Source organism: Sturnira hondurensis, unplaced genomic scaffold, assembly GCF_014824575.4.
Source record: "Sturnira hondurensis isolate 20B ecotype Veracruz unplaced genomic scaffold, ASM1482457v3 Scaffold0002765, whole genome shotgun sequence".
NCBI classification, from domain to species: Eukaryota; Metazoa; Chordata; class Mammalia; order Chiroptera; family Phyllostomidae; genus Sturnira; species Sturnira hondurensis.
In genome coordinates this window covers 46653-71003 of record NW_028075396.1, presented here as the reverse complement: position 1 = coordinate 71003, position 24351 = coordinate 46653, and the positions used below count along the sequence as shown (strand labels likewise).

Here is a 24351-nt window from a genome sequence, read left to right as displayed (position 1 = left end):
TTATTTTTTATTGAGCCACTTAGCAGAAAAATTATTTTTTCAATTTTTAGAAAAATAAGGCCCTGGCTGGTGTAGCTTAGTGGATTGAGCACGGGCCTGCGAACCAAAAGATTGTGCGGTTCAATTCCCAGTCAGGGCGCATGCCTGGGTTGCAGTGCCCTGCCAGGGACCAATTCCCAGCAGGGGATGCATGAGGAGCAACCATACATTGATATTTCTCTCCCTCTCTCCTTCCCTTCCCTTGGAAAGATAAATAAATAAATAATTAGAATAAAAAGAAAAAGAAAGGGTGGGTTTTTTATTTACAAAGTATTATGATCTGAATTTTTTAAATGTTATTGTATTTTATACTTTAATCTCTTTTTTTTTTAATTTTTATTTTTATTCTTGTTCAAGTACAGTTTTCTGTCTTACATTCCTAGCCCTGCCCCCCCTAGTACTCCCCACCTCCCTCCCATTTCCGCCCGCCACCTTAGTTATTGTCCATGTGTCCTTTATACTTGTTCATGTGAGTCCTTTTAATCTCAAACCTAGCTTTCTTAACCAAATATTTTTGAAATTTATCAGATTTCTAGCATTTATTAAAAAATGTATGGGTTTTCTAATTTTTCTGACTTTTTAAATATTTTTCAGAATCACAATTTCCCTAGATTTTAAAAGAATTGCAGTTAAATGTAAAGATTTAAGTTCATAAATAGTATCACATTTTACTTTAATGGTAATTTGACCGAATACCTTCTATTTCTGTTATCACTGGTTGATAATTATATACTGTTTTTAGCTTTGCATCACACATTTAAAGTAGCTAAATTACACACGTAAAAAATTTTTAATAGTTAGAAGTTTTGTAAAAAAATCTTATGTGCTAAAATCTTATTTCTTTGTTAGTAGTGTTTAAAATCCTCTGTATATCCTCTGTATCAGTGTGGCAATTAGGTATGTGGGACCTGGGAGCCTGGAGCTTTTTTTGTTTGTTTGTTTGTTTTGTTTTGTTTATTTATTTATGTTTAGAGGGAAAGGGAAGGAGAGAAATATTAATGTATGGTTGCCTCCCGTGAGTCCCCTGCTGGGAACTGGCCTGCAACCCAGGCCCTGAGTGGGAATCGAACCACGATCGAGGGGTTCGCAGGCCTGGGCTCAATCCACTGAGCTACACCAGCCAGGACACCCTGGAGCTTTTTATAAGCAAAATGTAATTTCTTGTCTTGGTTAATTTTTACATACTTTCTCATTCTTCAGAAGGATAATTAGGGAAATTATTCTTTATGAATTTACCCTAAACCTTGATAAACATTGAGAATGTTGATAATTGAGCAGTTAAATATAAATAAGGAGTTGCAGATCATTACGTGTCATTAATTTATTTTCTTAGATGCATTATAGCTTTTCTTTCCAATCAGAACACCAACTTTGTCTTCTTTCTTCACATTCCACTTTTTATTAATTGTATAGCTTTTCTCAGTGTGCTGCTTCAGAAGCAGCAAAACAGTGAATAAACAAGTATCACCACAGCCTTTGTTCCTGTCCCTTACAGCTGAGAACAGGGGCTGGGAGATTGCTGCTGCTTGTCAGCTGTTGTACCTGATACATCAAATATGCAATGATTGTAGTCAAAAAAGCCTGTACGCACAAGATATTACAGACTAGGTGGGAAAGGCCCCACTGTCAATGTAATCCTATAGTATAATGAATATGTTCTTCGACAAAAATATATCCTCCCAAAAGAGCACAAAGAGAACAGTAGATACGTATTTTTAGACTATTTTACTATTTACTCTGGTTTTAGTTAATGTAATTTTTTCTTCAGTTAATTTCTTTTGTTTGGAAACCTGTCTTCTGGAAGTATGTGTGTATGGTGTTTTTATGTTTTTCACTTTTAAGCTGGTAGATTGGGAAAAATTAGTAATTAGTTTGCTGATAACACAGGTTAGGTAATATATCAAGGAAAGAAAAGTTGACTGTGGCCACAAATGAGTGTTTATATTACTTTGGGGCCATATTCTGAGCCCACATTATTTTTGTTTTATATAGCCCAGTCTAAACAAAGCCAACTTCTTGACCTCATTCTAACAAAAAATACCACCTTATACTACTTAGTATTGTATATAACTAAATCCAAAGCATGCTGAATGTGGAAACTCATATCGCTACTTTCTCTCTCTTTTAGAGAGAAAAAGTCTGTCTTCTTCTATCTTGAAAGTTCAGGTTATTCTAAATCTTTTGAAAGTAGGACTTTGTAATTTTAATTAGTGTAGAGAGTGTTCTTGATTTTTACAATTTGAATTTGCATAGATTTGCATCACCTAAAGATCTACATTTTTCTCCTCTTTTGTGTCTAAATAATTCCAAAGGTTGTAATTATATGGAAGTAAATATTGGATATCTGTTAAAGTTCTGATACTATTTGTAGTATTCATGCTGGAAGCTACAAATGACATTTTAGTATATGCCTTCACTTAGTAAATGTCTTAATTCAATCTGATATTTGCAATAGCATTTCTTTAAAAAATAATCATAGTTTTTTCCTGATAATCTTCATTAGAAATCACACCTGATCACTCCCATTCTTAATGTTTTTCCTTACCAGTTACCGTAAACTAAGAATATTAGTTGTCTACTAATATTATCCAAAAAAGCTTTGTTGAATGTGCTTAGTTATCTGGTGATAAATGAGCCCACAGCCTGGTTTAACATTGTGAAGTCGAACATACTCAACTGTAAATTGCGATTACTTTTTTTTTACTAATACTGAAATGTTTTAATATGTCAATTAATTTAACAGATAACAATACATTGTTAAATGACCTTAACAAAAATGTGAGGTGCATAATCTTTATATTAAAAATACCTTGTTTTTACTAATGATTTTAATTACTGTGTAAAGTGTATATGAATTACCTCTACCAGAATAACCTAGAATAAAACATTTTTCCAAACCTGCTGAATCAGAATCTGGGGCTGGGGCTGAGGAATTTGTGGTTTTTTCCAAGCTATGACTTTTTTTTTCTTTTAAGAAGCACTGCCCAAAATTAAGTGAGAGAGGATTCTTCATACCAATAAACCATCTACAATTTCTGCTTTTTTCCCTTTTTGGTCATGGTGTTTGTAAGCTCAATAACTAATTATGAATCTTTTCATTTCTACTGCAGTTGTTGTAGATTAAATCTTGATTTTTTTTCAATCATGAGGAAGGTTGTATTATACGAGCTTTACTTTTGTTCAAGTACCTTGGGCCAAAATTAGCCTGATCTATTAGAACATTCAGCATATCTACATTTGGTGAATTGATCACTTAAGAACTTGTTTAAATTTTCATTTAGATAGTTGCTATTTTTCTTAAATGTAGTTTCAAATATTGGAGAAAGGGTAACTTTTGTTATGCTGCTTGTGGGAGCATATGGCAAAATTCTAGTAAAATTGAAGATATACACAGGTTTGAACCAAACAATTCCATTCCTAAATGTCCTAAATAAACTGAGATGTGGGAAACAGTTTTCCTTTTACTTTCAATAGGGAAAAAAAAACAGCAATGTAAATGTTAAGCAGCAGGAGAGTGGCAAACTGTGACATAGTCATATGATGAACTCTGTTGTACTGCTATTTAAGTGACCGCTGTGTATATTGTCACAGATGAATGACAAAAATAAGTTGCAAACAGTTTTATGCAATGTAACAAGTTTTGTGTAATATGTATATGGTATGGTAACATTTATATAAACCCCAAAATCAATGATATACAGGGCCCAGCAGAAGTAATACCGTTGAGTGTGGTTAATTGGGTATGTGAATGTGTCACACAGATGGACAGCAATTTGAACATTTCACCTAAAATGTGGTATGGTGTGCTTGAGTGTGATATTGTTATGTTACAGAATTTCATGCTTACAATTTTGTAATTTAAATATGTAATAAAAAGAGATGTTATTTGTGCCAGACCCTGTATATTGTTTTAAATATTTGAATTTGTAGAAATAATGTTAAAAGCATGCATAAGAAATAAATACCAAAATCAGGATTGTGATTGTATATCAAGAGAGAAGAGAATGGGATCAGGATATGGTATAAAAAGAGCTCAACTATATATGTAGTCTTTTTTTCTTCAAAAAAAAGCAGAATATTAGAATTAAATAACTGCTAGATTGGAGGGCTATGGGTAGGATATGGAGATTATCCTGGTATTCTCTTGGTTTTTCAGTGGACTTAAAATGTTGATTTTTTTCCGTATTAATGAAAAAAATATCCTTTTTTGGTGAAGCTATTCTACAATAAGATGTATAATTGGAATGAATATTTCATTAAGAGCATGAATGGGGTATTCTTTGTATTCTATTACTTGTAGTAAGTGCTTCAGTGTTAGTGGTGTAAGAAGTGCAACTTAGCCCTGGCCAGGTGGCTCAGCTTATCAGAGCATTGTGCCACCCACCCAAAGTTTGCAGATTCAGTGTAGTCGGGGCACATACCTAGGCTGTGGGAAACAAGTAATTCTCTTACATCAGTCTTTCCCTTTCTCTCCCTCTTCCTCTCTCTCTCTTTCTCTCTCTCTTTATCTCTATCTCCATCTCTATCTCTGTTTCTGTTTCTCTCACTCACATTTTTTCACACCCTCCCACTCTCTCCCTCTCTTCCTATCTCTTTCTCTCTAAAATCAATGAAACTATCCTTGGATGAGGATTCAGAAAAAGAACAACTTATACGAAGTCTGTCTAGGAAAAGTTTGATAATTGTTAATATAATGAGAGCAGTTTGTGACACATCAGTGTAACCTGGCAGCCAAGGGGTGTGGACTGGGATGTGCATGCTTGAACAATGACGACTTCACTACACTAGTCAGTGGGGGCAGTAGACTCCATTGAGCGTGGGTACTGTGTGACCTCACATTCAAAATGAGTAAGTAGAGCAGTGAATTTGCATCAGGTTTTTTTTATTAAGCTTGAACATTCCTCTGGGAAACTATTAAATGATTCAGAGGCTGCAGGTATGGACAGCTCTGTCAAGACAATGGGCTCACACTCATGCATCCTGTCCTGCAGAGTTTGGTGAAACATCAAATCATGCAGGTGACAGCCTTGCTACAGTCCAGATTTGGCGTCTTGCAATGTCAGGCTTTTCCCAAAACTAAAATTCAAGAGCTTTCAGACTGTCAGTGAGATTCAGAAAAATAAGATAGGACAGCTGATGGTGATTGGGAGAACTGTGTGAGGTCCCAAAGTGCCTACTTTGAAGGGGTCTGAGGTGTCACCGTCCTACAGACAATGTTTCTTAGAATATCTTGTATTTTCTCCCATAAATGTCTCTATTTTTCTATAGTACATGTCTGGATACTTTCTGGACAGCCTTCACGATATATCCCGCAGAAATCAAATCTTTTAACCAACTTAGGTTTCTAGGATATTTTTAAGAATTTTTGTTTTTAAAGATAAAATAATGTTTTCTCCTTTTTTTGCCTGTTGGCTTTTAATCCTTCTTACTCTTCTAAATAAAGAACAACCCTGGAATAATTTCTCTTACCACTACTCTTTCATTTACTCTTGAATTCAGTTAATTTTTTATTTTTTAATTTCCTATTTTTATTTTTTATTCATAGTTATATTTTTATTTTTTTAACTTTTTTATTGTTCAACTACAGTTGTCTCCAATTCCACAACTATATTTCCTTTTGATTTGGCCATAGACTATAACATTTTTAAATATTTCTCTATGCATTTTAAATTCCACCTTAAGCTTTATATTCATCCTGTGTTGTAATAGATTCTTGAAATTGGGCAATATGTGGATTTTTAGATTTTGCAGTAATATATATGTATATCTATGTGTGTGAGAGATTGATCAATCTTGAGGTATGATCTTGAATTTATCTTAAGATATCTTTAGTTATATGATGTTCTCCAGAAACCAGTGTACTTCAAGTTAGACATTGAAATATGAGTTTTAGTTACATATGCATATTTGATCTTTGAACTTCAAGAAGGTAAAAGCAATAGAAAAGTGAGTTTTAAAAACCATTGATAATACTCTGGACTGAAATATATAAATGCTCCTGCTGGATTTTATAATCTATGATTGTTATATCCTTCATAGGGATAAAAAAATTGTCAGCCTCAGTTGAAAATTTTCTAACTTATGTAATATGAAAAAAATTTTTTAAGTCTTCACTTTATCTTTTTCCTAGATTTAATAACGATAAAATGAAGAGCACAATGAAACAGCCTATACTTCAGCAGTTTTTACCTTGTAAGTATTAACTCACAGTCCCCCTACCATTGCTATAAAAAGGTACTGTTTAATGACATTTTCTGCTTTATTTCTGATTTTCTTTTTACCATCCTAGAATGTTAACTTTCTAATTTCCCCTTACCCTCTCTACACATTGAAGTTTGATATTTATTTAATCCAATTTAGAGCAAAAATAATGCCATTACCATAGGTAAGTTTTCTATTTGACAAAGTATTTTACAGCCAGGCCCCAGCATCTCTAAATCTGAAAATAACGATTTTAAGCCCTTTTTCCTCCAAAGGAATTTATGAATAAGTAATGGTCTTTTCTTATTATCATCATTATTCAGTTTCATTGACGTTATCCTGTGGTCTTATAAATTGGAAGTATCCTTTCCACTTAAATTGTTTTTTCATTATTATTATTATTTTTTTTTTTACATTTCACTAGGTTACAATTCAGACTTCTTTGTGAATGCTTAAAATTTAGCTGTTAAATTTCAGGAGTTGGGAAAAACAGGGAGGCAATCCCTTTTAATTCCTTTTATATATACACATGCACACCTCTTAGAATATGAAACAATTTTACCCTGATTCATTTAACTTTTGAGAAATTAGTAAATTCTAAGGAAATAATTTAACAGGTTGGTTGAAATTAATACTATCCCCCTCAAAAATTCTCAAATCCAGGTAGGTCATGGTAAACACACAAGGTACTTAATTCCCTAAAAATATTTGAGACCCTGTACCAAAATGATTCATTTCCATCTGTTTCTTGAGCTAATTCTACATCTCTAGATAGAAGAAACTTGGTGTTAGAGGGATGGCCCTGTTTAATAGTACTTCAGGTGCTTTTCTTACATAACCTCATACCATTGCACTAGTGACCCAGTAAATAATGTGTATGTGTTGCAGAGTGACCTTATGATTACAGGTGATTAGCCATTGAACTCAGTAAGTAGTTTTTAGGGTTGAAATAAATTAAATATTAAAACTTTGACTAATGAGCCAGTTTGAAGAATAGTAGCTAAATGTCGTAGGTCACTTCTTTTTCTACTTTTGTCAGTGGAAATCTAAAATGGAAACATTTGCAAATCCCCAAAGAATTCTATGTAATCAATGCTTGGGTTTCTTAATTGATCCCTTGGAAGCCAGCTCAACTTTTCTTCAATGTTAAAGTCTTAGAAAAAGAAGTCTTTTCAATTGGTATTGTGCTCTTTCTATAGACTAGAGGGCAGTCCATTAAAAAAAAAAGGTATCATTTAACTTCTAACATAACATCACATTCTTAACCTCATTTCATTTCCTTTATAAATTTCTAAGCAAACAGCTTTTCTTAGATACTCTCAAGTATCTTTTAAACAGGTAATTTGCAATATTTTGTAGTTGGAATGCTTTCTGTTGTCCTAGGTGATAATGCCTGGAGTTCCCTTTAAGATGCAAAAATAGGACGTAGTGACTGTAGTTAGTGATTCTGTATGATTGTATGTGTTTGCCCTCTTCTAAAGTTATTTACTTATAAAATGTAGATGTTCTGGAAGTTGTGAAGCATTGGTGTTTCATATACTATTTGATGCTCTCAAAATTAAATAATGGCAGTGTTTTGGGTTCATTTTCACAAATTGAGTAAAGAAATGAAATATTTTTGTTTGTTTTTTAATTTAAAGCTCTTAAACTTATATTGCTTAACAAAACATTTCCTCTGCCCCCCTTTTTTGAGCTGTTTCTATTTTTTTACATTGCCTTTTTTGCTTACATAGACAAGTTATATAATTCTGTTATGTGAATTTAAAATAACTAAGTATATTATTTTATGCTAAATAAAATAACATCTTTAGTTGATTACAAGCAGTTAAGGTCATTGCTTCATTGCTTCTATCTTTTTAATCTACAGCAACAAATATTTTAAGACATTGAATTTATAACTAAGAAAGAGAAGATAAAGCAGAAAGTTCATCATTTATTGCTATCAGTATTAGTAGTCCTGTAAACAAAAATGACAGAACAAATTACTTTGCAATTTAGGAGACATTAAATTTGCCTGCTCTCAAGAGCTGGGCTAGTAAAAGGAAATGACAGAAATCATTTTTCTCAGACTGGTTATCAAGATAAGTTTTTAGAGATATTAAGTCAGCAGTAGAAGAGCAATGGCATGTAATCATACTATTCTGGAAAATATTGTCAGTTCTTGAATTACAAGTGGTGTAAATGTAGGAGTTACTGAAAGTACTGCAAATAAAATAACGTTACAGTCAGTAGGGCAGTAATTGATATGAAAAATGATATAAAAATATGTTATTTTCAATTAAAATGTAATTATTTGCTATACATCATTAGATATAGCTGAAATTTTTCTTTTTTTAATTTATTTGTCATGGAAATTTACTCTTGTGTAAGTCACTGTCTTCCTGTGCCACTCACAGGGATATTTTAATTATCTTGAATAGTATTATAATATGAATGCTGCTGGGAGAAAGATGTGTGCAAAAAAGAAAAAGCAAATTGCTCTTTTGGCAATAGTAGTAAAGAGTGTTACAATCCAAAGCACAAAAATTTAAGGGTGTTAGGTGCTATCAGCATTTGGTGGAAAGAAGGAATTGCAATTTTAACTGATATGGTCAATGGATACTAATTAGTAAATATACTAAATCTTGGCTCCTTGGCTGGATATTGTTCTATAGTTTATGAACAGAGAAAACGTTTAAAATATAATACAGCCATTTTTGGTCATTGTTCGAATAACTGCTATTTTTAAGAAATTGACAATGTTTAAACAAATACCAGCTGTTCCTGGCCTCAAAGTTTTACATATTTGATATGTATGTGTTTAACAGAGTGGTTAGGTTAAATCTGAGCTTTTATGTTTAAGGCAAGGCTGTATTTCAACAAAATAATAGAAAGGGGGTGGATTTGTTGTTTTCTAAACCTGAACAGCTTCCCAGTTTAGGAGTGATAATTCAAAGAAGAATAACAGAATTTTTTTTATTTATGAAGTTACTTTGGATATTTTCTTAGGAAAATGAAAACAAGGCAAAATTTAATAGCATAGATTTTGATTTAAGTCAGAAAACAAACAAATGTAATGAATTCTGGTTTTAAAACATTTCAAGTTCTAAGCATAAATACAGTTGGTAGCATCAATAAATTATTCAAGTAGTCTTGGCTTTTGTCACTAATTTGTCTGAAATATTTGTTTTCAAAGTTATCTCCATGTAAAACCAGCAATAAACTGAATCCAGAATTGAAATAAAAATATGTCCAGATGTCAGCAATCACCCTTTTTGCCTAGACTGTTAGTTTCACTCTTCTTGTTATATCCAATAGATTCATTATAGGTTTTTTTTTTTTTTTTAGTTTCAAAGAACATGTATGAATGACCCATGGACAATAGTGTGGGGATTGACTGCAGGAGCAGGGACTGGGCTGGGTGGAGGAGGACAAAGGGGAGAAAATGAGACAACTGTAATAGACTAACAATAAAAATTTTATAAAAAAATAAAATTTTGCCCTGGCTGGTGTAGCCCAGTGGATTGAACGCGGGCCTGTGAATCAAAGGATCACAGTTCGATTCCCAGTCAGGGCACATGCCTGGGTTGCAGGCTAGTTCCCAGCAGGGGACTCATGAGAGGCAACCATACATTGATATTTCTCTCCCTCTCTCCTTCCCTTCCCCTCTAAAGATAAATAAACAAAATCTTAAAAAAATAAAAATAAATTTTGTTCACTTTTGTTTTTCTTAGTTTGCCTTTTCAAGTTGCTTCTTTTTTTTTAAAGATTTTATTTATCTTTAGAGGGGAAGGGAAGGAGAGAGGGAGAGAAACATCAATGTATGGTTGCCTCTTGTGTGTCCCATGATGGGAACTAGCCTGCAACCTAGGCATGTGCCCTGACTGGGAATCGAACTGTGACCATTTGATTCGCAGGCCCGCGCGGAATCCACTGAGCTACACCAGCCAGGGCTCAAGTTGCTTCTTTATGCCCCTAGTATTTGCTGCTCTAGAGTCAGAACTTAAAATTGGCAGTTTGTCCTCCAGATCCTTAATAAAATAGCTTAGTAAAGTACATTGAATTTTTCTAAAAGTAAATTTTTAATTGATCTGTATTCATTTTATTTTAGCACTCAGAGTATTAGAATTAGAACCATAATAAACTTTTCCCTTGATGTTATAAATTATATTTGTCAGTAATAATTGATAGAAAATAAAATTCTCATAAGAGTGTGTTTCAGTTTTGCAAATAATTTTCTTTTTGTCCTAGATATTACCTTCTAAAAATATTTTATCTCTTTTTTTATCTCCACTCAAGGGTATGTTTGTTGATTTTAGAGAGAGAGGAAGTAGTGGGGAATAGAAAAGAAACTTCCATCATTTGCCTCCAATATGTGCCTGCACCAGGGATCAAACCCATAACCTTTTGGTGCATGGAGAACCCTCCAACCAACATCCACTGGCCAGGTCTAAAAATAGATTTTTATCTTTCTTTTGGGAAACGTGTCCTTCCACTGATTCTCATCTCCTGGTATGAATTCTGGCCATTAGTAGCTTAGATACTCCACTTTGTATCTGCTACATTTTGTCAGTATTTCCTTTAGAATATTGTCTGGAAAACTGAACCCAGTATACTCAATATGGTTTGAACTACAAAATATAGTGCCTCTCTTATAAATAAGACACTTCTATTAGTGCTGCTTGATTTCACAAACTTCATCTTTGTCAACAGTTCATGTTAAATTACAACCCACTGAAATCCTAACTTTGTCAGAAATGTGTTTCCAATCCTACTATAAATTGAGATTCAGCTGGCATTTATTGAATACTTACTCTCTGCTAGCTGTTCCATAAAAGTTTAAGCTTGTACAATCTTAATAGGACTATGAGGTAGACATTACTAGACCTATTATATTTTACAAAGTGGAAACTGACACTCATGTAACGAAATAACACCCAAGATCAGTATTCCATCATGAGTCTTCTTACTGCTAATATACTGTTTTGTGTCATTGCTTCCTCAATAAATTATTTCTGCGGCTTATATTGATAAAATTAGAAATACAGAAAATGACCAGTGAATTCTGTTGTACTCAGGGTCGTTTTAGAACTTAGGGGACATGATTTTTAATGTTTTTGGTAAGTGCAATAATGCTTTATATAAGCTAGATGAACTGAAATTAGAGCCATTAAAGATGTAAAAAAATAGCCTAAAAATGTAATGAAAACAAAATCAGAATTGCAAATCAATTACAAGCAGGTGAGGTAGGAAAACCATTAATTTATATAAAATGTATATATATATATATATATATATATATATATATATATTGACAATTCTTTTTAGATTTTATTTATTTATCTTTAGAGGGGAAGGGGAGAAGGAGAGAAATATCAATGTATGGTTGCCTCTCGTGGGTCCCCTGCCAGCAACCAGGAACTGGCCTGCAACCCAGGCATGTGCCCTTGACTGGGAATCGAACCGTGATCGCGTGGTTCGCAGGCCCACGCTTAATCCGCTGAGCTATGCCAGCCAGGGCAAAATGTATATTTTTTTACTTAAATTTTTTTGTTAAATCTGTTGTCTGATATGGAAGGAAAACTAAAGTATTTAAAGATTCTCATTTACTCAGATTCATGTTTAAGTTGACTTCTTAAGCAGGACATTTATTTGTCTTACCTGTCAATATCACTTTTTCCTGAGAAGATCATAAGAATGAAAAATTTATATATCAAAAGCTAGTAGAGATAATTAAGAGCCCACTGGCTAGAACATAAACCACCAGACTTTAAAGTAAAACTGTTGTATAAAGGTAAAAGACAATAACCAATGTTTTTTTCTGATTTTTTAATAGCTCTGCTTTTTTGGTTCTATACCTAGCCATTAAGGCTCTATCCATATCTAGTTAGCAAAGGTGACTTTTCTTTCAGTCAGCAAACTGAGAAGCAGAGAGTTAAGGTATGGAAGCAATATAATATTTCCAGTGGACTAAGATATAGGAGTGGAGAAATGGCCTAGGCCATACCAGGATTCATTACCACATAGTCCAGATTGAATGGAGGATAGGTATAAAATAATGAAATCAAATACCTGCTCAGCACAGTACTCAATACTGAGAATATTTATATTCCAAAGTTATTATAAAATGGGGACAACCTAAGTTGCACACTGAGTTATATCCCTGTGGGAGGAAATAGCAAATTACATTTGACTTGGTGATTACAAGAGAAAGTTCTTTGACTTGAAGTAAGAGCTCACAAATAAAAAGAGAAACTTTTTAAAAAGTTATTATAAGTGGACAAGTAACCATAATTTGAGTGCAAAAAAATTAAAATGTTAAGATAAATAGCATATTTATTTATGTCCTTATCAACCTTTTGTATTATATTTCTTGGTTGACATGGTATATTTGTAATTTATTCATAATTAGGGAGTAAAGTAAAAAATTCAAGACCACAAAAATATGAATGTTTCTCTTCTAAGCAGTTTAACTTTGCACATACAGAAACTATTGTTAAAGAATCTATTAAAATGATAACACATTTGGGGGGGATATATATATCTCTTGACTTTTCTGGATAAATTGCCTAAATTGAAATCCACTTCACCCTGTTTCTAAGTAATCCTTTGTTCATTAATTTCTCCATCAGAAAAAAAAAGGGAGTATAGAAATAGTACTTTATATTCAGTTAAAAACTAGTTTTTTTATAAGACAGACTTTTTGGATTGTATCTGTATATTATTTCATTGCATACCTCATCTCAGCACTGAATTTTAAATGTATCTTCTGTAGTTTATATAATCTTTTTTTATTTAATCATTTGTATCCAAAAGACAAGTAAAAAACACATTTTAATCTGTTGCCTGTGAAGTTTATGTATTGGAAATTTCATAAAACTTTCAGTTTCTTAGTAGGGTAATGAAAAAATTACCATGTTCATTGAACTTATGGTGTTTGTTTTGGCCCCATAATTTAGGCCTTTGCTTAAAGATACTAAAAAATGACTAATTTAAAGTGTTTTTTAGGTATAATACAGGGAGGGGCAAAAGTAGGTTTACAGTTGTTTGTATGGAAATTAATACAATAATTATTAAATAATACAAGAATAAACTCTCTGTAAAACTTTTGCTCCATCCTGTATATCATGACTTGTGTGGTATCCCACTGTTCTGATCAAGGATAGTCATTCTGTAGCCCAGGGGCTATATATAGCCAGCTCCTTAGAATTTTATGTGCTGAATTTGAAGCATACTTGAAGAAAGTAACTATCATTACAAACCATGTTGATGCCAGATAAAAAAATGAAATTAAGATATTTGAAAAATTTAAAGTAATATAGTGACACATAAAGGTTACATCTAAACAAAGTAGTAGAAATATATTTATGCCATGTAAAGAGAGATGTGCCTTCTCTATCTGGCTGGGTTTGCTCCATTGGAATCTTTCAATTCATTTATAATTTAAATCAAGGATTTCTATTTTTTATGTAAATCAAGAATTTTCTTATCAAAATAAATTTTTCTACTAGTTTAAATTTATCAGGCTTTCAAATAGAAGGTGGTTATTTTTAATTATCTCAGATAGTTAAAATAGAAATTAAAAATGGGAAAAACTTCCCCTGAGGTTATTTACTAAAACATTGGTGATAAAATTACAATATGTATTGTCACAGAAAGTAACAATCTTTAAGAGATGAAATTAAGATTAGGGAAATTATAGCATATTTGTTAATAGGAATGATTCGGTAAAGAGGATCATTACAGATGGAAGGGAGAGTGCTGGAGGAATATTCTTCAGTAAGCAAGAGAGGATAGTATTTAGTGTATAAGGGAAGGGATTAGTCTTATTAACAGTAATTGCTTCTCCATAATATAGAGAAGGAAGAGTTATATGGGCACAGGTACATGTAGAGATAGATGTAGTAGAAATTGGCAGAAATCCTCTGATAGCTTCTGTTTTCTAAGTGAAAGTGAGAATCAAAGGGGAGATACTGGAAATTTGAAGGGAGATAAGAGACACACCTATCTGATATTTTTCTAGAAGAGTGAGAAAATGAATGGACTGATGTTGTCAGATGTTGAACCAATTTTAGGTATAAAAAAATTTATAAAGTAAAATTATTTGTTCAGATGACAGAATCTGACCCTCGATTATACACATGCAACTTACAGCTAAGAAGCAAATTCAGCAAAGTTGCATGATACAGAATCAACACTCAAAAATTAGTTGCATTTCCATGAACTAACATGAACAATTTGAAAAGGAAATTAGGAAAACAATTCCATTTATAGTAGCATGAAAAAGAAGAAAATGTTTATCAATAAAATTAGCCAAGATGGTGAAAGACTTATATGCTGCAAACTAAAAAACTGCTAAAACGTTAAAACAAATAAATGGAAATATTGGACAAGCAAATAGTATTAATATTGTTAAGATGACAGTATTAGGCAAAGTGCTGTACAGATTCAATGAAATCCCCATCAAAATCCCAGTGACCTTTTTTGTGGAAATAGAAAATTTGTCCTAAAATTCATACGGAGTCCCATGGGACATTCGATAGCTAACATAATCCTGAGAAAGAACAATGTTGAAGATCTCACACTTCCTGATTACAAAACAATGCAAAGCCATGGTGATCAAACAGTATGGTATTGTCACTAACACAGATATATTAACCAGTGGACAGACTAAGAAATAAACCTCGTATGCATGTTCAGATGACTTTTGACAAGTGTGCCAAGACCATTCATGACATTCTTTTCAACAAGTGATATTGGGAAAACTAGATTCATCCACATGCAAAAGAATGAAAAAGAAGTTGAACACTTATATACCATAATGATAATTAACTTAAAATGGATCAAATACCTAAGCATATGAACTAAAAGTATAAAAGTCTTAGAAGAAAACATAGGGGAAAGGCTTATGACCTTAGATTTAGCAATGATTTCTTAGATGTGACACCAAAAACACAGGCAACAATGATAACAAAAAGGTAAGGTGAATTTCATCAAAGTTTAACACTGTGCATAAAAGGACACTATCAACAGAATGAAAAAGTAGCATGTAGAATGGGAGAAAATATTTGCAAATTATATATGTAAGGGATTAATATACAGAATTTATAAAGAACTGTATGTAACTCAATAACAAAAAATAACCAAGTTAGAAAATAAGCAAAAAACTTGAATATACATTTCTCAAAAAAAGTTATACAGTCAATAAACAAGAATAAGATGCTTAATGTCACTAATCATTTGAGATAGGAAAATCAAAACCACAGTGAAGTACCACTTCACACCCATTAAGATGGTTATTATCAAGAAATGAAGAGAAAGTAGGTGTTGGCAATGATGTGAAGAAATGGGAACCCTTGTGTGCTGCTATATGAAGTGTAAAATGATATAGCTACTATGGAAGACAGTATGGCAATTCCTCAAAAATTAAAAATAGAATTACTGTATGAAACATTGATGCTGCCTTTGGGTACATACCCAGAATAATTAAAAGCAGTACTTAGATTTGTATACCCAGTTCATAGCAGCATTAATCATAATCAGAAGATCAGAACACTCTAAATGTCCAGTTAAATGGATAAACAATTTGTAGTACACATGCACAATTAAATACTACTCAGCCATAAAAAGGAGAGTCTGACATATGCATCAATATGGATGCACCTTGAGAAAGTTATGCTAAGTGAAATAAGCTAATGAAAAAGGACAAATAACTATATAATTCCATTTATATGAGGTGCCTAGAATCGGCAAATAAAGACAGGAAGGATGGTTTTCAGAGGTTGGGCTGGAGCAATGAGTAGTTAGTATTTAATGGATATAGTTTCCATTGGTGTGGATGAAAAGGTCACAACAATCTGAATGATCTTCATGACACAGAACAAGTGTCAAATTCATTTTCATCCGGGGCCACATAAGCCTCTCGGTTGCCTTCAAAGGGCTGAAATAATTTTAGGACTGTATAAATGTAACTACTCCTTAACTGTTAAGGAGTTGAAATTACATTCAGCCCTTTGAAAGTAACCACCAGCCTGATGTGGCCCCTGTGGAAATGAGTTTGACACCCCTGACACAGAACTACATTTTAAAATGGTGACATTTATGTTAAGTATATTTAACTACAATTTTAGGAAGAAAAATAATGACATTTTTTATTATGAAGTTGTTTTTTAAAGGTTTTAAAAACTGACTTTGTATTTCACTCTACTCACACTTAAGTCTTTCTAGTATACTTGGCTTAGTTTAAAATCTTTAGATTTAGCAAAATTAGGAAGGGTTGGAAAGAGTTACAGTTGTACCTCAGGTGAAATGACCCAATTGATTTCTTCTTGATTTTGAAATAATCATTTAATGTGTATGTCTACTGTGTAGGATCAGAGAATGATATGTAATTTTGAACAGTTATTTGTTTCATGATTTTTTTGTCTTAAATGATTTTAAATTTTTGGTGGGAAAGGAATTTGTTTGGTACATTAGTGTATACATTAGTGTAACAGCTGGGATAATGCCTGGCACATAGTAGGTGTTCAATAAAGTATTTGTTAAATGAAAATGTATATATATAAATTTTGTATATTTTAAAGTGCTTCCTTTTTTTCCTGAAAATTGGGTTTTGTTTTTGTCTGGAAAGTAGGTGTGAAGGGAGAAGATAGCAAGGACAGTCTTAACATAACTGGTAAATACAAGTAAGTATTAAGTATTTTCATATTATTGTAAACTTATTTTGGCTACACATTGAAAATTTTGCAGAAAAGTAATATGTGAAATACATGTTACTCATAGAAGATTAGCAACATATATATTTTAGTAGTAGAGAACATATTCACAAGAAAATTAATATAGACAATATGACTTGTGCTGTGTATAAACAATTAAATATTAGAAGGGACAAGTTTCATTGCACATCACCTTATTCTATAATAGAAGTATTCTAGCCTTAGCATAGCCATTTTAATGGTGAGAAAACAGGCAAAAGAGGTTGTCAAGACTTAATAATACAGAGTGGTAGCAGTTCTCTGGTATCTTTTAGAGAGAAGTAATTTCATTCCCAAAGCTGAATAAGTGGCAACTGTTTAGGAGTATATTTCTTTGCATAGGAAAGAGTGGAGACAGGTAGAGGATAGGAAGATCAAGAGCCACAGGATCTCTGGGTACAAAAATCAACTCATCTTTCCAAGGCTTCATATTCTAGAATTACTTCATATATAAAATGATATCCAATTTTGACTAAATATTCTAATAGGGAAATAAATGTTCAGGGTAAAATATTTGTGTTTTTAAACATATTATCTGAGAAAAATTGCTGTATTTGGGGTCTTTTGTATATTTTTACTTTACTTAGTATTAAAATATTTTTTGTTACTTCGTTAGAGAGTGTATTTTCATTCTGCTAGCTTAAGTTTATTGAAACTGAGCTGTTGCATGCCCTTTTTTTAATTTTTCCCTTGGCATAAAGTCTTACCTACCTAATGAAGATGTCTTTTGAAAGCTGTACTTTAAGGAATAAAATGCTGTTTGTAATTTATTACCTTACCAAGGTAAAGACCTAATTTTATGAATTCTTTTTATAATAGGAAAAATAATATATTTAATACATTCAGAAGTTTGATGAAATATTTAACTGTATTGACTTACTAAGTTGACACAGGAAAAAATGCTTTTCTTTTCCTCACATTATGTATTTTTGAGTTCGTAACCTGTATCAATGTGCTTGACACATAGGCTTTTCTTAAATTTTTGATGTAGAATTAAATTGTTAGGTTACTTAAAAGCTTCTGAGAAACAATTAATTGTGCATACTATGTCATTGTTAGAGTCTTTAAAGATGGGTCGTTTTTAAAGGATTTATCCACTTTATTTTTCTAAAAGAAAAATTTTTGTATCTTTAGGCGATAGTGTGTGCTTATAAAACTAAAACCTTGGAGTAAAGTAGCAGCACATAATGGTTTGTGGGTTTTGAAAAGGTGCAGGCCATATTGTGCTGCCTCAGAAATACAAGGGTCTGATCTTCTGAAGAAAATGTATATTTTTTCATTCATAGCTTGTATGAAAGTGATGTCAACAGTACCTTAGCAGCACGTAAATATTGGCGTTAAGATTCTGAAATTATCTCCAGTATTAACTGTGCTGCTGAAGTAAGGTTGGCCATGTTCTTCCGTCATTTTAATATGTATTATATTACTAATTACTTTCTGTTTTATTGGTAATATATTTTCATTATTATTGATAACCTTGTTTAGTATGATTCATAAAAACAAGTACTCATTTTTTAGATTTATTGTGTATGTTAAAGTAGTATAATTGCACCCCAGCTGGTTTGGCTCAGTGGATTGAGTGCCATCCTGAGAACCAAAGGGTCTCACTGCTTAGATTCCCAGTCAAGGCACATGCCTGGGCTGTGGGCCAGGTCCCCAGTAGGAGGTACATGAGAGGCAACCACACATTTTGTATTTCTTTCCCTTTCTCCCTCCCTTCCCCTCTTCCCCTCTCTATAAATAAATACAATCTTTTAAAAAGTAGCATACTTGCAATTTAATGATTGTTGAATGCCATTCACAGTTTATTGAAAGAGCTTACACATCAAGTTTATCTTAGTGCACCTGTATACTCAATGTATATACTGAATAATTAGATTTTTAGTCATGATTAAAAGATATATTCATGTTTCCTTTGTTTCTCTAGTAAAATGAAATTACTGTAAAGATACTTGCATTATCTAACAGTTAAATGTACATTATAAAATATATATTTTGGATCCCAGCTGGTATGGCTCAGTGGATTAAGTGCTGGCCTGCAAATCAGGGGGTCACTGGTTTCATTCCAAGGCTGGGACACATGCCTGGGTTTTGGGCCAGTCCCCCATAGGGTCGTGCCAGAAGCAACCACACATTGATGTTTCTGTCCCTCTCTAAAAAATAAAATCTTTAAAATAGATAGATAGACAGACAGACAGATAGATGTATACACATATCCAATCCAATATACTGTATCTAATTGGATATACTCTGTCTCATTCATATATATATATATATGTGTGTGTGTGTGTGTGTGTGTGTGTGATAGAACTTTAATAATAACATTACTAAATATTGCCTTATAAGGTAAGGGGGAAAGTACTGAAACATGTGAATTAAATTCTTGAAATCCCACCCTAGCTGGTGTGGCTCAGTGGATTGGACTTCGCACCAGTTGGATTCCCAGTCAGAGCACATGCCTGGGTTGTAGGCCCAGTCCCCAGTAGGGGTCACTTGAGAGGCAAACACACACTGATGTTTCTCTCCCTCTCTCCCTCCCTTCCCCTCTCTAAAAAATAAGTAAATAAAATCTTAAAAATTTTTTTGTGAAATCCTGTGTCTCAAAATATACTTAATCATAATTTTAAAGGCAGGAAAATTCTTAACAGATGATCAACCTATTCCTTGGGTAACTCAGGAAACAGAAGTTCAAATTAAGTAATTTACTACATGCGACAAATTAGTATCTCAATCCTGTGCCTTCTAACTTGATGCTCTCATGTTTTTCTTGTTTTTATTAAAATTTAAAAAAATTCTTAGCCAAAGATTATTTTTGTAAGTTGAAAACATAAAGGCCTTGTTTGCTTTTTTATAACCTAACATTTAACTTCAGAGTACGGCCAAAAATTACTGTAGTTATTAATTTCATAGGTACAAGCACAGTCAAAAATTTTAATTAAAATATAAATGAAAATGTTTATCTTTGATTTCTTATTTGTTGGTGTTAAGTAATTCAATTAAAAAATGATGTTCAGGGTAAGATGAGTGTTTGTGTAGTGTGCCATATTTTTCTGGTCTTATATCCTGCCGGGAATATTAACCCTTTTTTGTATAAGCAAGCAGAAAAATCTACAAAATAAAACCAGTACTTAAGGAATCATTTCCAGTTATAATTATCAATTTTAAAAATCCTAAAAGTATATCAGATATAATTTAAAGAATGGTATTTAAGAATCTTATGTTTAAATTATAATTTGAAGGGGAAGAAAATATGTAAGACAAAACTCATTTTTTAGAACAGTCTCACATTTTTTCAGCAAATTTTTTTTCCAAAATAATGAGGCAATATACTATATTGTTAGAATTAAATGCCAACTTTTACATGGAAATATTTGCTTAGTGCTTTTAGAAATCATTCCTTAAGCTCTTACCTTGCTTGTTTCCTTTATTTCATCTCAATCCCTTTATGACAAATATATGATAGTTTGTGGTTTCACTTAAAGTATTCTGGGGTCTAACATACAGATGCTTAGAAATACTGTAATTTTTGGACTATAAGATGCACCTAGGGTTTAGAGGAGGAAAATAGGTAAAAAAATTTTTGAAAGAAAAAATTTTTGTGGTAAAATATTTAATAACATAAATAACATAGCATTTCACCAATGTAAATGTAAACAGAACTCAGCAGCATCATTAACAACCATTATTTCTCCCAAATGGGGGGCAATGTGTCTTATACTCTGAAAAATAAGGTAGTTAACGAATGAGTAACACATTAATAGCTTCTCCAATATTTTCCAGAACAACCCAGGAATTAGGTACCATTTTTTACTTTGTTTTTGTTTTCCTAAATGTATTTGAAGTCAAATTTTTGGAAATTGAAATCAGTCTACTCTGCCTTCTAAATGATAGATAAAACTTGGATTTTACATTTACTAGGTGAATCTTTATATCTATATGTTTCAGGTGTGAAGAAGGACCATTGGGGGCTATTATAGTTAAAAGAAAACTTTCTTAATCCTGAGAATAGATGAAAGGAAAATTGAAATACTGGGAGAGTAAAACAATATTGCATTTAAATGTATTGTAACAGTATGCTGCTTCTTTACAGTCTTTTATTAAAAGAGAGTCCTATCAATACCTGATGAAACACATTAGGTAACTCAACAGGACTAAAGTTTTATATGTAAAGTTAATATACTTTCATCTTTATGTAATTTCAAAATAGAACAAATAGTAAAATAAAATGCTGACCTTAATTTGGCTATTTATTTTGCAAGGAAAAAATAGTTATATATGTCTATATATTGTTTTCATTTTTTCCATCTTTTGGGAAAAATTCTAATCTTTTTTTATTTAGGTTTCTGTTTACATTGATGTTAAACGATTTCAGTATTGAGCATCTTAAATCTGTTATTTGAGTATTGATTGAGTTGACAATAACCCAGAGGACTACAGGCAAGTGTCCAGGAGACAGTGAGATATTTTATTCAACAATTCTCTTTGTATCCTATATTCAAATCCAAATCTCTAAAGATCACACATGTTCATATGTTACAGTAGATTTGAAAAGTTGGCCATAGGCTAAATTCCATATTTAACAGTAAAGATTTTCTTCATTTATATATTCTTTAGTTGCTATAGTATTATAGGTGTTTTAAGCCACTTAAGTATCATTATCTATACAAACCCAGGTCATAATTAGATTAGCAAGAATATATTTTTATGAACTATAATCTCAAAATTGATGTGTTTATTTAGAAGTTGACATTCTAATTCAGTTTCTTTTTCTTTTGCAGGTGGATATTACTATTCCTTATTCATGGAAAAAATTTTATTCTAAGTGTTGTTTCTCATTGATTATTAACAAAAGGGAGAAAAAATAATGTCCTAAAGGTTTGAGATAGTTTTGGTACTAGTAAGTATTTAGAAATACTACTTGTGTATCTAATAGCCCATCATCAGTACATTTCCAGCTAAAACTTGTTTTTCTTACCTCTTAGGGAATTTTATACTTGACAATTATAAAACAGTTTCTGTTTTGTTGCTAGTAACTTGAGCTCCTTTAGTTCAGAATTAACTCCTCTACCACAAAATTTAAAAGTTTATGTTCTTACCTTGTTTATCTATAAACAAGAGATATCTACATATCTCGTAGATTTCTGATTCATTTTAGGACATATGCAATGAAGAAAATCTTGCCAAAATAAATAAGTTTAAACTATTTCTGTTAAAATTACTATACAAGGTGACAAGTTAGTTGCTGGGCTTTTTTTTTTTGCCTTAAATATACTGAAATTAAATTCAACATTTATAATTTCTCTTTTGGCCTATTTCTTGATTATTAATAATGCAACTTATGCAAAATCTTCATGAGTAATACACTTAGATTATCATTTTAATAAGCACACGTCTTCTCAATTTATTGGGATTTTGAATAACCAGATTACTAGTTTTCTTATGATTGGACTTTTGTATATGGAAAGAAATATAAACTGCCTAGATAATTTTGTCATTGTTTATATTTATCTTATGCTATAGAGTTAGATTTTGTTTGAGAAATTGTGCTGAAGGAAAAAATTTTAAGTTACTTTTACATTAATATTTCTCAAATTAATTAAGTTGTTATTAAAGGTATTCCATATATCCTTGCTTTATAACTTAACCACTAGCATGGATGTTTTTCGAAGATTTTATTTACTTATTTTTAGAGAGAGGGAAGGGAGAAAGAACAAGAGGGAGAGAAACATGGATGTGGGAGGTACATCGATCATTTGCCTCTCACATGCCCATAACCTAGGCATGTGCCCTGACTGGGAATTAATCTGGTGACCTTTCTGTTCAAAACCCAGCACTCAATCCCCTGAGCTACACCAGCCAGGGCAGATTATTCAATGAAAGAATATCTTTAGAAAGTGGTAGAAATATTTATTCACCCCAGAGTTTGCTTCCTTCCATTTATTATTATTTTATAATCTTTGACAATGCTTATTTTTATAGAAGTATCATTTTCAAGGATATAAGTTTATATAGTACCACTGAAACTCTTTTTTTTCTGGACTTCATGCATATGATAGAAGTTTCCATGTGAACATTTTAAAATACCACTATAGCCTGAAGCAATGAAGGTAGAGTATTTGTTGTTTGGTAGTATATGTTGAGAAAGTTTAAGTACGTCATTTCTTAAGAATTGTATGAAAAACACATCTTGAATTGATTTAAGTTGTTAATGCATTATCATTCTTTAAAATCTGGTATCTGATTTAAAAAGAAATGTTTTTCATTTTTGATTAATCTTTATTCTGTGTCATCTTAGTTAATGAATTCTTTTTTGTTTTTTTAAGATTCTATTTATTTTTAGAGAGAAGGAAAGGAAGGGAGAAAGGAAGAGAAGCATCAATGTGTGGTTGCCTCCCATGCATCCCCCACTGGGAACCTGGCCCACAACCCAGGCACATGACCCAACTGGGAATTGAACTGGCAACCCCTTGGCTTGCAGACTTGCACTCAATCTATTGAGCTACACCAGCCAGAGCTGTTAGCTAAGGAATTCTTTGCCTGTAATTGTTTCCTCTGCTACATAATAGCCCACTAATTTAACCTTCCTAAAATACTGCTTTTTATTTGATAAAATTCAAACTCCTTAAGCTGTGCCCCATGATCTTGCCCCAACCTTCTTTTCTAAACTTTCCATTTTTTCCAAGTGAACTAATCCTGATATATCTGTTTTTCTATCTCCCTGCCTTTATTTATGTCATCACAGTTCTCCCCCAACTAATGTCTGTACATTTTGAAAAATCAGGCCAAACTTCTAATGTGTGCTGTTTCCTGACTTTGTAACAGTCTGGCATGATACCTCCTTTCCATAGTATGAACAATTTATATTTCAAGGTTAGAAACTGGAATATAAATTCTTGATGCTATGTTCTACTTGTTCTCCTGAGGAACATAACACTCCTATAATTAATTGTACCTCATTTATTCAAACATATTAACCTTTAAAATGTGTTAGCAATAGGAACAAAAATTTTAAATTCACAAAACAAAATGAAACCTTGGTTGGTGTGGCTCAGTGGACTGAGCACTGGCCTGCAAACCAGAGTCACTGATTCGTTTCCCAGTCAGGGCACATGCCTAGTTTGTAGGCTGGGTCTCCAGGTGGGGATGTGTGAGAGGCAACCACACATTGATGTTTCTCTTCCTCTCTCCCTTCCCTTCTGTCTAAAAATAAATATATAAAATATTTTTTTGAAAAAGAAACCAAGTAAAGAAAAATCAGGTGCACTAAGACATCTAGAACTTAGAAAAACCAGCCCAAATATCATCCCAAAGTTCAAATAATTTTATGCTGACTAGTGAGACAGTTGATTTTTTCTATTAGATGAAAAACTGTATCATA

General features: G+C 32.3%; 2 long non-coding RNA genes across 2 annotated transcripts in view; one reads left to right on the top strand and one right to left on the bottom strand.

Moving 5' to 3' along the window:
• LOC118983328 (uncharacterized) overlaps positions 1-24351 on the top strand; it is a 69317-nt gene that overhangs the window by 9303 nt on the left and 35663 nt on the right. The window contains exon 2 of the long non-coding RNA XR_005065699.1: positions 6170-6231. This is a non-coding gene — a long non-coding RNA (uncharacterized LOC118983328). The remainder of the gene's footprint in view (positions 1-6169; positions 6232-24351) is intronic.
• The window catches only part of LOC118983329 (uncharacterized), a 52210-nt gene continuing 34029 nt past the window's right edge, over positions 6171-24351 (bottom strand). The window contains exons 3-4 of the long non-coding RNA XR_005065700.1: positions 20775-20783; positions 6171-6207 (exon numbers count right to left, since the gene is read on the bottom strand). This is a non-coding gene — a long non-coding RNA (uncharacterized LOC118983329). The remainder of the gene's footprint in view (positions 6208-20774; positions 20784-24351) is intronic.